General features: G+C 37.1%; 1 protein-coding gene and 1 pseudogene across 1 annotated transcript in view; one reads left to right on the top strand and one right to left on the bottom strand.

Moving 5' to 3' along the window:
• Window positions 1-17,703, bottom strand: part of ZNF536 (zinc finger protein 536) — a 336,509-nt gene that overhangs the window by 297,524 nt on the left and 21,282 nt on the right. The gene's annotated exons all lie outside the window — the stretch shown is intronic.
• LOC123238428 lies at window positions 275-373 on the top strand (annotated as a pseudogene).

The raw sequence follows: 17,703 nt of genomic DNA, 5'->3' as shown, positions 1-17,703 counted from the left end.
TGCAGTAGAGTTCATTTTACTTTGGATAAAAGTGTTTGAATTCATTTTAACATTTTCTATTCTCATTTCAATGATTTTGACCATGAGAGGGAATCTAGAAAAGTTACCTGCTTAGAGTCCAAAGGGATCTTAACCGACTAGAATATTGGGATGAATTTAATAGGAATAGGATAAATGAAAACTGTTGTACATAGCTTTAGAAATAGATTCCATGAGAACAAGACAGGACGGTATGGCTAAACAAAAATTTATGTGAAGAAGACTTGAATGGTGATTACTTTGCAAGTACATATGCCAAAATTGAATGATACAGAGAATAACATAGCCCCTGAGCAAGAGTGACACACCGATTTGTAAAATATTCTATTTTTACTTTGCTAAAGCTATCTTTCATGCCATTTCCAAGGCCTATAGGTGCTTGATCCCTACCCCATATGTTGAAAAGCAGTGTATACCCCAAGTCTCCCTAGGTCTTTTCTAGCTCTCAGCTTATAATTCGTGACATCAGAAATTCACTGACCATAGAAAAGTGGGCTTAGGCAGGTACAGTGGCCATCACCTGAGAGTCTTTGTATGAACAAAGAATAAAATGAATAATATCTGATTAAGAAAGGAAAATAAAAACTAGCTATTTTCTAGAGCTACAAATTCAAAATGAATGAATGGTGTGGCCTGATAGACAGAACTCTATGTCAATCTTAGGCAACGAGGTGGAAAATAGATAGAACAATGGGCAAGAAGACTTGAGTTCAAATCTATCTTCAAATACTTACTAGCTGGACAAGTCTCTCTGTCTTCTTTAGTCTCCTCACTTGTAAAATGGGGATAATAATAGCACCTATTTCCTAGGGTTGTTATGAGGATCAAATGAGATCCATGTTATGAGGATCAAATGCATTAAGTGCTTAGCACAGTAAGCTGTATAGAAATGCTATTGTTATTGTATAAGTGATGTCATGAATAAATTATATATGACATTATTATAAAATATAATAATGTAAGTTTATATAATTTACAATTATTGTTGTTGTTCTTGATAGTGTCTGGAATGGGGAGGAATGGCAGTCCTTTTGTCCTCTTACCTCATCAGACCACACCTGGAATATTGTGTTCAATTCTGGGTGCTGCCTTTTAGAAAGGACATTGACAAGATTCAGTATGTTTAGAGAAGGGCAGCCAGGAGGGCAAAGGAACTTAAAAACATAGCACACATCACACCGGAGAGTTTGGTCTGTATCATCTATCAGAAGTATCATTATCATTCATATCATTATTATTACTGAGAAACAGATTCTCCCTGGACTCCAGGAAGTACATAATCACAACTTGGTAATATCTTCTAGATAGCAGATCTTTATGCACTATCAGCAGATCAGTTAAATTATTGCTCATTATGTCCATTTCTACTATTTCAAAATGGGGGACCTATGTGTCCCCAAGTTCTAATTTTGTCATTTGAGGTGGCAAAGATGGATCTAGAAATTAGAATCTAAAAGAACCAACTTTCACTGCCAAGAAAATGGCTCCTGTAGAAGACATGCCATAATGCCTGCCATAGTGCCTGGCACATAATACAAGCTTAGCTTAATAAATGTTTATTGATTGACAGATCATTCATAAAAGAGACACTAAATAAAGTCCACTATGAACTGTAACCATGCCTGTAGGAAAGCAGGGGAAATTACAGCTGTGGCTGAGGATATATAGAAGAGGTCTCTATGAGCTACAGGTAAAAGAGGTGAGTAGAAGACAAAGGATCTGTAATTTTATCTAGGTCACAGAAGGAATAAAAATGGGAGGTTGTTCTTTTTTTATTCTATTTTATTTGGGGGTGGGTGGGAAGGGTACTGTGGTAGAAGGTATGCCACAGAGAGTTGGACTAATAATTTCATTGGTATGGAAAACAACGTGGATGAAACCCCTTGCTGTGTGACCCTGGGCAAGTCACTTAATCTCAATTGCTTGGCCTTTATGACTTTTCTGCCTCAGAAATGATACTTAGATAATTAGTATCAATTCTAAGACAGAAGGTGAGAGTTTAAAAAAAAAATAAAGGAAAGAAAAACTCCCTCTTCCAATGTAGGTCATTAACAACTATTTTGGAACTTGTGATCTTCAAGACTTTCTTGAGACAGCTGAATATTAAGGGCTTTGGCCAGGGACACCTAGGCAGCACAGTCAAAGGTAAGAATTTGAACCCTGTTCTTCCTAACTCCTTTAAAGCTTGCTCTCTATCCTCTGTGCCAGAAGTGTCAAAAACATAGCCCAAGCAGCCCACAATATTCATGAGTGTGGCTTGAAGCAGATTAAAATGTAATTGGGAGAGAGTCAGGCCTAGAGACAGGAGGTCCTAGGTTCAAAGCCGGCCTCACACATTTCTCAGCTGTGTGACCCCGGGCAAGTCACTTGACCCCCATTGCCCACCCTTACCACTCTTCCACCTAGGAGCCAATACACAGAAGTTAAAGGTTAAAAAATGTAATTGGGAAATATTTAACAAAATAAATAAAATACATTAAAAAATTGATAATATTACATTTTAAAACTAATTTGATATGTAGCCACAGAGATCCTTATGTACTATTTCTATTTCTATTTGATATTATTATATTCCACACTGTTGCCTCTCAGATTCCTTGTAAGCATCATAAATTTAAAGTAGGAAACTTACTCCAGCCTAGAGAAGTTAAAGGCTATTATAAAAATCTCAGAACTAGTGTTGGAAAGAACCTCAGAGGTGAATTCCCTCACTTTATAGATGAGGAAATTGAGGTCTATGGGGGTTGTGACTTGTCCAAGAATAATCTAATGGAAGAAGTGGAACCAGGAATCAAATTATGGTCCTTGGACTCTCAACTTTGCATCCTTTCTACTGTAGACACTCTTTTTTTTCCTTCTTTGGGTATTCAGAGCCAGGAAAAATGTAACGATAAATGACAAGAAGACCCCAGGGTGAGACCGTGAAAAGGGTGTTGGATTTGGAACTAGAGGGCTTAGGTTCAAGTCTTGATTTTGCCCTGTGCTACCTTAAACAAGTCATTTAACTCTTTTGGCCTCAGTTTCCTCATCTGTAAAGTGAAGCTGTTGAAATAGACGGCCCTTAATCTTTTCCACCTCCAAATCTATGATCATTCCTCTCCAGGTGGCTTTTCTAATGCTTCCGACAAGGGGTGTAAGTGACAAGAAATATCTGACTCTTCCTTAAAGAGTACACGAACTAGGATGTTAGAACATCTTTCTTTATTGAAGTTCGAATGTCTGTCTTCATTAAAAGCAATATATTTCTATGTCAAATTATACTTAACAAAGCACTTCTTAGTCATTTTCTCATTTGATTATCAAAAGCTCTGTGAAAAGTGCTGGCAGTGGGACAATTATGATTATTCCCAATTTACAGAAGAGGAGATCAAGGCTCAGAGAGATTGATGCCCAAGTCTCTGGTTTCCTAGTATGATGCTCTTTGCGGTATGCCATGATACGTACCCCCCCACAAAAAAAAATAATAAGAGTGATGTTTTGGGATCTGCTGAAAATTTTCTTATATTACAGATGACAGGAAGCAATGTATCTGTTGCTATGACCATTTTTTTCCCTATTTCTGAAGTTTGCAACCATTACTTTGATTTTTACAGTCTCTTAAATTCTTTTCCCTCAAGGGAAAGTCTCTCCTTCTTACCCATCTTCTGGAATATTTGAGAGCATGCCTTTCTGTGAGTTTTTGCTCTGTAGATTTTAAACCTTTGGATGGTCTCTTCTTGGCAGCAGAGGATAATAAGTGCCCCACCTCTACCATGCCCATTTTGGGAGAGCTGCTATAGTCCATTCTACTAAAATGTTTTGATAATGATAAGTAATGATGAATCCAGGATGGTGATTAATAAAAATGATCTGCTCTCATATTCTCTGATTGTAAATATCAACTTTAATTAATAGTAATCAATGTTAGCAGTTAGAGAAAATCCTAACTACTTGAATACATTACTTTCAGGACATTGCAAGATAGCTTTCATTAGCAATATAACCATGGCTTGACCCCCTGATGACTAATCTTCTATGCAGGGCCCTAGATTCAATAGGAACTGGAATATTGGCAATCTGTCTCTCCTTGAAAAATTCAATTCAATTCAATTCAACTCAGTTCAATTTAATTCAGTTCATAAGAACCCAAGGATAGTAGATTTAAAGGTCTTAACATTTTTTAACCCTTTAGTAGTATGGTGAAGGCTATGGACCCCTTCTCAGAATGTTTTTAGATGTGTAAAATAAAATACATAGAATCATAAAGAAATCTAATTAAATAAATCTATAGTTATCTTTTTTTAATTGTTCATAGACCCCAGATTAAGAATTCCTGAAGTTTTAGAGCTAGAAGGGACCTTATTGTTATTGGTCTTCAGTCATTTAGTCAGGTCTGACTCTTCAAGACCCCATGGACTATCCTGTCCTTGGGGTTTACTTGGTAGAGATGCTGGAGTAGTTTGCCATTTCCTTCTCTGGTGGATTATAGCAAAAAAAGAGGTCAAATGACTTACCCAGGGTCACATAGTAAGTATCTCAGGCTAGATTTGAACACAGATCTTGCTGCCTCTAGTCCCAGTACTCTATTCACTGAGCTACCATAGCTGCTTTCAAGAAGGGATCTTAGAGGTCATCTATTCCAACTCCCTCATTTTATATATAAAGAAATTGAGCCTTAGAAAAATTAAACCATGCAAATATTAAAAGCACAGTCAAGATTAAAACCTAGATCCCCTGACTTAAATTCATCAGTCTTTCCATTGTATCATGCTTCCTCAACAGGTACTTATTAGTCCCATAGCAGGGACTATGCTAGGTGCCAAGGATAAAAAAAGTTCTTGCCCTCAAGGAGCTTATATTCTCCTCATGGTAAACAATAAGAACATAAACAAATAAATAGAAAATATATACAAAGGAATGTCAAAGGGAGAAATGCTAAGAATTGTAGGGAATGAGGAAAGGTCTTCTCTAGGGGGTGGTGTTTTAAGGTTTTTTGGTGTGTTTTTTTTTTCTTTTTTTTAAGTTATGGTTGTATCTATTTTTTGTAAGCAACACAGATACTGAAGAGAATGAATTATTCTTCCAGGAGAATCTGGAAGGAAGATGATCTAGAATCTAGAAGCAAAGCACAATTCAGGCAGTGTACTAGCCCTGGAGTCAGAAAGATGGGGTTAAAAGCTCCCTGACCAACTTGCAAGCTATAAGAAATCCACTAAACCTCTCTCTGAGCTTCAGTCTCCTTCTAGGTAAAATGGAGGCAAGGGTGCTTGTGCTATTGACCTTCTGAGTGCTGTTTTGTGGACCAAACCAGGAAATAGATACTTGTGAGTACTTTGTCAATTCTACATATTGTATATGAGCTCTGATTGTTATTATCATGTAAGATAAATGTTTTCTTTTAAAGATAAGGAGGTACAAGAATAAGAAGGTAGAGTCAGTATGCTAGATGTATAGTTGGATGGGTACCCACATGGGCAAGATCACTGCTTCTTTGAAGTACTGAAGATAAAAGCACAGTGGATGAATGAATGAATATAGGACAATTATGGGGAAGGGAGGCAATCTGAGTAACAATGGTCCACTCATTAGAATTCTTTCTGAATACAACTAGCAGGCAAATCTTCCTATTTTAAAAACTGTCATAGCAGTCCACAGGGTTTAAAGCCTGAACCTTAAAGATCATATAATCCAACCCCCTCAATTTACAGATGAAGAAACTGAGGCCCTGAGAAGTTAAGGAATTGGTTCAAGGTTACACATTTTCAGTAACTCTCCATTAGGATAAAGTCCAAATTCCTGTGTCTGGCATTCGGGGCTCCCTCTGCAATATGGCCCCAACTTACCTTTCCAGGCTTATCTCCCAACATTTCCCAGCAGGAACCCTTAACTCTAGCCAGAAATTAACAAGAAAAAAAATTTTTGAGCTAAGCAACTCATGGATCTAGGGACTCAAATCCCCTAATCTGTGTTTAAAGATTAACCATCTGTAGAAATTTAGAAAAGGAGCCCATTCCAACAGATAACAGCTCTTCTCTTCTTGGTTATTGGTACTCTTCAGCTTATCAAAATCAGTCTATGCATCCTGTATATAGGGCCTCTTGACACTCACAAAGCAAGAAGGATCTTATGCCATACTCCCAATCCCTAGCAAAGAATTCCATCAGGTCAGGGAAAACATTACTCTCTATTCCCAATAGTAAAAATATAATTTAATAGTTCCATTGAGCATTTGGAAGTATTAGATCTGAGATAATGCCCCAACAAAACATGCTGAGGATGTACAATGCTTTAATTCAGAATGAGAAAGACTATCCTTGGGTTTATCATTCATTCATTTTTTTAACAAGATGTTTCATTCAACAAATATTTACTATTAATACCCAGGTCTCTATGAGACCACGCAATACAGTATATTAAATAAGCACAGAAAACCTAATCCCTGACTCCAAGGAGATAATATTTTCATTAAGCAGGAGAAGAAAAATTGAGGACACTATATAAAATGTGCCAATGCAAGAGGTACAGATCATTGGGGGCTCAGAGGAGAGTGAAATCACACTGCACTGGGGTCATTAGGGGGAGCTTCCTGAAGAAAATGGAATTTTATCTAGGCCATGAAGGAAGGATAAAATATGGAGAATGAATGTGCAGTCAGGGGTGGGTGCAATGGGACAACTGTACATTTGTCAAATAGGAAACATCAACTTAAATGTGCTCATTGGGTTACATAGCTAAAGGATGAGTCTTCCTAAAAGATAAATGTGTCCCATATCACATTTCTATATTATGTCACTATAGTCTGGTAAATGTTTAACAACCAGCTCTTCAGAAAAAAAATATGTATGCAGGATATACTCTTAAGTTTAATCTCTATTAACATTTATTTCTTTCAGTTTCTTAAGTCTAAACAACCAACAACAAAAAATAAATCAAACCATGATTTGGAGCATTTGCCAAGTCCCAAAGTGCATATGCTCACACTGAAAATTTAACAATCGATTCTGTTGAGATGGTTTGAGCTGGCACCGGTACATGCCTGACTACAGCAGAATCATGGGTTTCCAACACGGAAGGAATCTTCTATCACAGATAAACCTGACACTTATTAATTTTTTTGCAACAAGTACTAAACTTCATTACTCAATTTCTAGATCATACACCATGTTTACATAATCTTTTTTCAGCTACCAAAGTCGTGCAGCAGTATCTACTGGCAGGCGTAGCAGTGTGATACCAGCAAGTATTTATGGCTAGCAATGTTACAAGCCGACAAAGTAATGTAATTAAATAGATCTGATTCTCTGTTGTTCTTTTCATCAGGTACTCCTGGAAAGCTATGTCAAAATTTGCATTCAAGATGCTGACCAATAATGTACATTTTAACTTACCATGGCAAATAAAACTCCACACCATATGGCTGATTAGAAATACTCTCTCCTTTTCTAAACAGCTGGGTGAATAACAACAAGGAAAAGACAGTTTGCAGCTGTACACGGTTATCATCACTTTGATACTGCTTAAAGGAATCTAAGTCTTCCACAGGTATGCACCTGAGATTAGAAGCAAAGAATCTTCCTCACTCAATATGAGAAAATAGCGATGGGAGTTAACAATATCTTATACAGGTGTCATCATAACAGTACTCCTAAATTTTGCCTAGAATAAATGACTCATTTTGCATTTTGTAACCAAATTTTTCAAAGGTCTTTTGGGGAGGAAGTATTACTCTACAGAAGGAAAGAAATTTCAAGTCAGGATGAATGCAGGCAAATATTTTTATTATGGAGTTGCCTCTGTTTTCGCCTAAGTGCCCCCAATTTCCCTATCCATTCTATCTCCATCCAGGAGGACCTGCCAAGACAGAACTCTAGATGCCCCTATTTATTTCTTCCAAGTTCCCAGCAGACACGTCAGCTGCACTGGCTCCATTCAAGTCAGGCACATGTATTTCTCTGGAAGTTCTCCTCCAGAGCTGGCTTTAAAACCCCAAGTTTTTTTAAAAAACTAAGCAACCTTTAAAACCCTAAGCAAATTCTAAGAATTTGCCTTTTACCACTAAGCCTTATTCAGTCTTTTTGGTTTTTCTTTTCCTGTAGAAAAAACAAGTAGGAGTATGAATTGAGCTGTCAGTTAGAACCTTCGAAGAGATAACTCTATCCAAATTTATTGAAGATGCTTGATTTGGGGCATACAGTTGAGGAAGTCACCATTTCAGGTGGTTGAAGAAAAGAGCAATTTGAAGGTATGTCACCTCTCTTATACATTCGCTTGTTCTCCTCTCACTGGTTCTTCTAGGCTAACTACTCACCTAGGAGAAGACAGTAGGTGGTAATCTGAAATGGAAACTTTTTTTTTCAAAATACTAATTTCATTTTATATCATTTGTTGTTGGAAGCTTTTTGTTGTTGTTTCCTTCTTTTAATTTCTTTCCCCAGGAGCCTCCTGGATGCTGTTAATTTTAGTGGTCACTTCTCTCTAAAAGATTGTGTTTCTGGAGAAAGAAAGACAGAGGAAGATAGAAGAAGGGAGGAAGGAAGGAAAGAAGGAAACAAAAAGAAACGAAACAAAAAGAGGGAAATAGGGAACAAGAAAGAAGGAAGACAGGGAGGAAAGAAGAAAGTAGCAGCAAACAGCTGCCTTATATTTTCCATTTCATAGCCTATTTTATGGGTGACTTACTTCCTTCTCTGATGTCCAATTCAGATGGACTAACGTGTTTTTAAAAGAAACACTGAGTTTTCAATATAGTATTTGAAGGTAAGACTGGGGCTGGAAGTTGACACTCCAAATATGGATTGATTCTGCCTCTTTGGGTATAATAGTAAAAAAAGAATATCAGGAATTGGAATGGACATATATACCAATGCTTCTAATTGGCTAATTAAAAACTGTAATCTTTTTCTAGACCTACACCATCAGTCAAGAGGTATCAATCTCTGATATTGAAAAATAAATACATATCATATGTGTTTATTTGTGGCTTTCCTCCTGTGACAAGCAGGGTTGCTTTTGTTTTAGCCAATTAACAAATAGAAAGATAGGGTTTTGATATAGCCAAAGACTCATAGCTAGTCATAAACTTTCTCTCAGTGAATCCATTTTCATATATGGAGTTTTTACTCATTGAATAAAGAGATATTGGCTCAAGACATAGTTGATTCTATCTTTAAAAAATGATGGCCAAAAAAAAAAATGGGGCAGCTGGGTAGCTCAGTGGATTGAGAGCCAGGCCTAGAGACTGGAGGTCCTAGGTTCGAATCCGACCTCAGACACTTCCCAGCTGTGTGACCCTGGGCAAGTCACTTGACCCCCATTGCCTACCTTACCACTCTTCCACCTATAAGTCAATACACAGAAGTTAAGGGTTTAAAAATAAAAAAATAAAAACAATGATGGCCATCTGATGGGATACTATTGAACTAAAAGGAATAATGAACTGGAGGAATTCCAAGTGAATTGGAATGACCTCCAGGAATTGATGAAGAGCAAAAGGAGCAGAACCAGGAGAACATTGTACACAGAGACTGATACACTGTGGAACAATCAAATGTAATGGACTTCTCTACTAGCAGCAATGCAATGATCCAAAACATTTCTGAGGGACTTATGAGACAGAACGCTATCCACAACCAGAGAAAGAACTGTGGGAGCAGAAACACAGAAGAAAAACAATGGCTTGATTACATGGGTCAATGGGGATGTAGACTCTAAGCAATCACCTTGGTACAATTATTAATAATATGGAAATAGGTCTTAATCAATGACACATGTAAAACTCAGTGGGATTGCTCATTGGCTATGGGAGGGAAGTGGGAGGAGGGGAGGGAAAGAACATGAATCATGTAATCATGGAAAAATATTCTAAATTAATTAAATAAATAAACTTTAAAAAAAAGATGACCATCAAAGATTTGGGGACAGTCTTACAGGGATAGCAGCTATGCCTCTAAACCTGCTATTTAGAAAGTTCTCCAAGCTTAGAATCATTCTGCCATCCCATTTTTAGATACTCAGATACTTGCATTAAAGCTCAGAGGATAAGATGAACAGTTGATCTTTTAAAAAATCTAATCAGGAAGCTACCTTTCCTTCATTTCTTACCTAGCCTGTTCACAAAGCTCGCTATTTGGTGTGTTAGAGATCAAACATCAATCATCTTTCCAATAGGGTCATACATAGATCTAGGGTTAGAAGGGACCTCCGAGGACATCTAGTTTCACCTGATCCTTCATTCCTTCTGACTCTTTGGACTTCTTTCTCTCCCCTCTTCCTATTCTCTGCTTTTCAACTTCCTTTTACATGCTATCTTCTTCCTTAGAATGTAAAGGACATTCTCCAGGACAAGGACTGTCTTTCTTCTTGCTTGTATTTGTATTTACAGTGCCAGATCTATGATGCAAGGGAAAATTTAATGGAAAGAAAATTTCATATTGGGTATCAAGTCTCCACGACTATATCACCTATTTTCCAGATAATTCCATATCTTCCACAAAATCTGACCTGACAACTAAACTACATTTATCTCTCCTTTCTCCGAGCACTTAAGGTACAGAAAAATTTCCCAACATATAATAGCCTATTATATGCTATATTGAGGGTCCCCCCCCCACTTGTTTCATGTATATATCTTATTTCATCAACTTTATTATAGTCAGCTCCCCGAGGCTGGAGAATGTGACATTTTTTCCCTATATACTCCCCTAGGCTGGGCACAGGCCTAGGCCTACAACAGGTGCTTAATAAAGACTTGTTGATTTAACTTGCTTTTGAAGGACCAAGAAAAATATCATAAAAGAAGAGCAGCCTGACTCAATTATAAACAGACAGAATCCCCAACACACCCAAAGCATAAATGTTACCACCCTGGCCTCTAAGGAGGTTAACCTCTGCCAAAGGACAAGATGAGGGCTGTGTTCTGTCTGTTCTGGGAACTTACATTAATGCTTGAGCACAGAAATAATCTTTTCGCTATGCCAAATCCCAAACCCAAAACACATAATCATTGCCCCTGGATTTGTTGAGGAGTGGCAGTGAAGTGAAGGTTCCCTTGGCTCCCACACAGTGACAAACCCAATAAGCCCTAGAACTGCTTGGGAAAAGTTATTTTAGACACAAACATACACACATACACAACTTCCATCATGATGCATATGGAATCCGCCTGCCATGTGTGACCTGGACTATGAAACACACTGAAGCTGACTGTTTGGAAGAATAAGTCCAGTGAAGGGTGTCTCTGAGTGTTAAATGGGCCCTTGCTGTATGGAAGGCACTCAAGGAAAAAGACGTAGCCAGTGCCAGGACGAATCTGGGTCTTTTTTAAAAATTAATTAATTAATTAGTTTTGAATGTTTTTCCATGGTTACATTATTCATGTTCTCTCCCTCCCCTCTTCCCATCCCCCTCGCGGAGCTGACAAGCAATTCCACTGGATTATATACATTTATTGGGTCTTTTAATCATGGGTCCTTTCCCCCCTCCTCTTTGGTCATGACCTCTTTCCTTCACATATACTCTCCCTAAAGGTCACCAGGAACTTTCTGTAGCTGTCCCACCAAGGCTTACTATCAGGTAAATGACACTGCTTGAAATATTAACCAAGAAAAGAAAATATCCTCAAATCATCTAGAGGCACCAGCTTTGAGAATAAGTATCTGGAGCTGAAATGCAGACTCATTGCTCTTTAATGATTTCCAAAAAAACCTTTCATCAAATTCATGGCTGCCACTGACCTGCTACACTGTTCTTTCTCTGATATTTTTCTCCTTTAAAAGCTATTCCCCAGCTTTATGAAGTGGCTGGTAGAAGATGGATTGAGATTTGTGAAAAGTAAAGAAACACCATGTTCACTTCCCAAAAGAGGTGATCAAGAAGAGCTGTTTGATCCCAACCTGGGCATTAACTTTAACAAGTCAGCTCTTCACCTCCAAATGAACTCAGCACATGCTATGGTTGTATTTCAGAGACAATCACAATGTAGTCACACAACTATAGATGAATTATATTCCCAGAGTAATATTTCTGGGCAGCTAGGTGACACAGTGGATAGAGTACAGAGCCTGGAGTCAGGAAGACCTGAGTTCAATTCTAGCCTCAGGCATTTATTAGCTGGGCAAGTCACTTAATTCTGTTTGCCTCAGTTTCCTCATTTTAAAAATGAGTTGGAGAAAGAAATGACAGACTACTCCAGTATCTCTGACAAAAAAAAATAAAAACAAAAACAAAAAAATAAATAAAGCATGGGGTCCTGAGGAGTTGGACAGGACTGTAATGAACAATCAATATTGCTTCCATTTCTCTCTATCTTTATTGAATATAGTCAAGCTTTTAGGTTTATAGGTGTCCATTCCTTCTTTACAATATAATTACTTCTCCCTTAATATTAGTCTTGCTTCTTTTTAGCATACCATTTATATTTATAGATTATAAATTCCAGAGGTATATGGACTATAATGTTTTTTTCTTTGCATCCCCAGCCACTGAAAATAGCCCTTTGCATTTAGTAGACATTTAATAAATTACTATTGAATAAAAATGAAGTGAATGACTTGTAGCCCTACTAAATTAATCAGTTCTAACTCCATTTGATTTAAACAGAACTCCTACCGAACAAAGAATTCCAATATTTCAGAACTGGTAGGCCATTTTATCCAGTCTGTTCTAGAAGCATGAATTTCTCTCTTAGGTCGTATCTCCTAGTGATGGCCAGGGTGTAAAACAAAGACTCTAAGGAAGGAATTCTCTGTTCTGTATTTAAACAACAAACCTCACCAAGAAACCAGAGAGTCAGAATGTTAAATGCCACCATTCTCTTCTGAATATATATTTTTTAACCCTTAACTTCTGTGAATTGGCTCATAGGTGGAAGAGTGGTAAGGGTAGGCAACAGGGGTCAAGTGACTTGCCCAGGGTCACACAGCTGGGAAGTATCTGAGGCCGGATTTGAACCTAGGACCTCCTGTCTCTAGGCCTGATTCTCAATCTGCTGAGATACCTAGCTGCCCCCTCTCTTCTGAATATTAACTCATGCAGTGAGGTCTAGTTGCCCTGCCCTGTAAGGATCAATGACAATGAAATAATAATGCACATAGTCACAATGTCTAGGAAAAGTAAATCTTTGAAGAATCAATCTACTTGCTAAGGTCTTATGGCCTGTGTACATGACTAAAAATGTAGTTCCTTGATAGTTTTTTGAAAAAAAATGAGGAAGACTTTATCCTTCTCTGAGAAGTCTTCCTAAGGGCCTATTAAAAGATTAACTTAAATAATTGGAGTGATATACATTGTTCATGATTAGGGCATGTCAATGTAATAAATATTCTGATGCTACCTAAATTAATTTGCAGATTTAGTTTTGTAATAATCAAAATACTTCTACCAAAGGGAATGCTTTATTGAGCTAGATATTTTCAAGGAAAATAATGAGGGGGAAAGGAAAATAGAATTTCTTGATCTCGAGTTCTATTAGCAGCAACTATCAGAAATATTTATTAATTGGTTAAAACATAGAAAAATAGATCAATGGAACAGATTAAACAAAGGAAAATTGGAAACAATAAAATTTAACACCAGTGTTTGATAAATCAGGGAAGATAAATTACTTGAGGAAGAAATATTCATTTGATTAAAAATACTTCTGGGAAAACTGAAATGTGTTTTGACAGAAATTAGGTTTATACTAAGATATTGTGCCATAAGCCATAGCAAACTTAGGACATATATACCACTTAAATACAAAAGGTCATACTATGAAAGCTTTGCAAGATAATGAAATCAGGCGCCTGCTTCAAATATAGCAAGAGAGACTGGATTCTAAAACAAACAAGGGATATAAGCAACTAAAAAATATACAACATTCTAGTTCTGACTGCAAAGGGTTTGGTTTCAAACCCACCTATGACACTAAATATGTAAGTTTGGACAAGTCAATCTTCTGAGTTCACTGTTTCCTCAGTTGTAAATGAAAGACTTGTAACTAGATGGTCTTAGTCATTCCTTTGATGTCTAGATTTTTAATCCTAAAATTCTAAACTCAAATGCATACAAGTGAAAAACTAATGGTATAAGTGAAATCATTGAAGCTCAGAAAAGCAGGAAAAACATCAAATGGGATGAAATTTCTACATTAAATATTTCCAATAAGAATGATATACAAAGTATATAGGAAACTAACACAAACATATAAAACTAAGAATCCTCCACTTAAAGGTGACTAAATGATGAAGAGTCCTCAAAAGAATAATCACAAACTCTTAATAAATCATTTTAAAATTTACTCCAAATTATTAGTAAAAAGAAAAATGCAAATCAGAATAATTGGTTTCACCTTAAACCCATCTTAAGCTCATCATGGAAAAGATAAAAATGATGGCACTAAGTAACGCTGGCAGGGTTATAGAAAGATGAGCACACTAGTACACTATTAGTGAAACTGTTGATTGGTCTAGCCATTCTAGAAAGCAATTTGGATTTATGATTTTCAAAAGCATAAAAATAGCCATACTTTTTGAACCAAAGATCCCTTTGCAAAGTATAGATTTTTAAACTGTCAATGATAAAAGGAAAGGTATCATTTACACCAAAATATTTGTAGTATAAATTTTAGAATAGCAAATAAGTAAAAAGTAGATATTAATTGACTGAGGGATTTATTGTATGAAAAAATTATGAATGTAAAGAATTCAGAGAGGCCTGAGAAAATTAATATTAACTGATGAGAACTAGAAAAATAATAGAGCACTCCAATTATAATAACCAAGATTGGCTCTTGAAAAGAGTGGAGAAAATGCACCCTTTCCATTCTTTGCAAAGATTGGGACTGGGTTTTGAATACTGCATATTTTGTCATATAGAATTGATTTGTAAGTTGGCTTATGGAGCTGATTTTTTTCTTTTTCTTTTTTGCTATAATGGATAATTTTCTGGGTAGGTAAGGAGAGAAGTATATATTTAGAAATAAAACTGAAAGATGCCATCAAGATAAAGTGAATTTTGATTAAACCAAAAGAATGAATCTCTAGGAGAGGGCAAATATTTTTAAACAGAAGGCACTTTTGACTTCCTTCAAATCACCACATGAGTAGAGACTGGCATCATGGTACAATATGAACATCACTGAACTTGGAGTCAAAGGACCTAAGGCCAAATTGTGTCTTCAAAAGTTAAAATCTCTCTTGAAATTTTACTTATGACCAGTGGTATATTAGTAAATATTTAACAAGCAGTTCTCAGAAAAAGAAAAAAAGAAAAAGTACAAATGATACACTTTAAAATTTAATCTACATCGATGTTTTCTCCATCACTTTTGAAATCTAGAAAATCACAAAAATAATAAATCCAGGCCTGATTTGTAATATTCGCTAGTTTACAAAGTATAGATGTTCACACTGAAAATTTAACAATTGGCTTTCATGAGCCAGTTTGAACTGGCCCAGTGTCTCATCTGCTCTAGTATGGGAAGTTTTTTCTTCTTTTTCTTTATAATATTAAGAAGGACAAAGCTCCCCACAAATATATTACAACAGCCCAGAGTTCTAAACGGGTGGTATAACAAATGAAAGGCTCCTATACACCCAGTAACTATCCCAACAATACAAACACTGGAACCAATTTCCACTCAACCTCTAATTACTATATCGATATTACTTACCTATACCTGAGCACATATACACCTATGCACGTAAGCATGCGCGTGCACACACATACACACACACACACACACACACACACACACACACACACACAGCACTGTTGGATGCTGCTGGTCAAACAGGAAACTGAATCCATTCGTCCCTCCTTCATGAGGCGATTCTGATCATGTGGAGCTCCCTTCCTCCCTCTAGTCTGTCTTTAGAGTACATCATCAGAAGGGCCAAGAAAAGAGTGACAGCCCAAAAAACTATGCTTCATTCAGCCAGTGTTAAGTGCCTACTTAGTTCAACCATTGGTGCTCTGAGGCAAAACAACAAAGAAATCACCAATCACTGATCTGGAAAGCTTCCCAGATTATACATCTGCCCTTCTAATTTACACCTCTGAGGATGATGCTGACCAGGGAGGAGGATTAGAGACTTATTTTCTCTTTTCCTCTTTATCTATCTGTGGGGGACTCCCCCCCAAAACACACACACACACACACACACACACACACACACACACACACACACCTTTTCAAAAAGAAAAATGAATGGTACTTTTTGTGAACTAGCTGTAAGTTAAATTTGCAAGACAAAAACTCCTGCTTGTCAGGATATCCACATCTCAATGTTAGAATCTTCTTCCTTCTCCACATCAAACTCTGTTTTTTTTTCTATAAGTGTGAGTTAAAACAGGGAGCCCTTTGGGCAGAGCACTTTAGCTGCCCTGCGGTTTCTGCCTATGCTTTGGTTGTCTCTCTGTTCAGCAGATTCTCTTTATAGGATACCTAATGATGAGAAGGAACAGATGAAGTTTCACAGAAAACTGTGAGATTTACAGACTGTCCTTTGGAGGGAGAGGAGGAATCTCTTTAGGTACCAATAGAGAAATAGAATGCGGACAGCATAGGATTGAGTATAAGCAAGGAGTGGCCAAAATATTCATAAGTGGCAGAGACCCAGAGTGTTACAGATAGAGAACCTAAGAATATAGTAAGAACTGAGTTCAAGATCTTGCCTTTGCTGTATGTTGGCCACATGAGCAAGTCCATCATTTGGTGCTCTAAGCAACTCTGAAAAGCTACTGGATTGGGGGAGGGAACTTCTTCCTCTTGGAGTTATTTCTAACTAATGCAGAGATGGGCAATAGGAGTGGGAAAGAAGAGCAAAAAGAAGAAGACAGGAAGATCACCACCATTCCTCTTCATCCCTTGTTGGGTTTTAACCCCACTACCCTACTTTCAAGGGGATGTTTATGACCTCCTGACCAACCTTCTTTGATTTTTCCTACTACAAATCTGCCTCCATTTCTCACAGCACAAATAGGTAGGAAGAGATGATAAAGTTTAGGTAGGGGACTGCAGTCAGTACTGGTGAAAGGAGAATATCTGAGCTCAATTTTGAAAGCCTTATAGTATTAGGGAATGTTAAAGTTGGCAAAGACCTTAGACATCATCTAGTCGTTCTCCTTCAATTTATAAAGAAAAAAATTAAGATTCATTGTGGTAGAGAAACTTATCTTTTTTCCACCCCAGCCTTTGAGTTATGTTATTTCTCCTCACTGTCATAATCTTAGAGCCCCTTGCTGTCCATCCAAAAAGGCACACACTGAAGAGCTATGTCTCCTCCATTTACTGCTCTGTAAACTAGAATAACAGTCTGTATATTCCAATTGTGAGAACCCTCCTTTTTATTTGCTTTCTTTCCTATGGACCTCTCCTGTGAACAGTCCCAATGAAATGAAAGTTTTTGGAACACTGCATTTTCTACTTGGCAGAACTTAAAATTCATGTTAAGTAAGGTCTCTACTACTTAAGGCTGGTATTATCTTTGGCCTAATCTCCTGCTAAAGTTGAACTCAAGCTAGGAAAACCAGTGGCCTAATGAATAGATTTCTTCCTTTCTTCCTTTCTTCCTTCCTTCCTTCCTTCCTTCCTTCCTTCCTTCCTTCCTTCCTTCCTTCCTTCCTTCCTTCCTTCCTTTCTTTCTTTCTTTCTTTCTTCTGTACTTCCTTTCTTTTTATCATTTAAATGTTTTCTGCTATGTTTCA

The sequence above is a fragment of the Gracilinanus agilis genome, chromosome 2, assembly GCF_016433145.1.
Source record: "Gracilinanus agilis isolate LMUSP501 chromosome 2, AgileGrace, whole genome shotgun sequence".
NCBI classification, from domain to species: Eukaryota; Metazoa; Chordata; class Mammalia; order Didelphimorphia; family Didelphidae; genus Gracilinanus; species Gracilinanus agilis.
The sequence above is the reverse complement of the archived record's forward strand: the minus strand, read 5'-3'. Positions and strand labels throughout refer to the sequence as shown.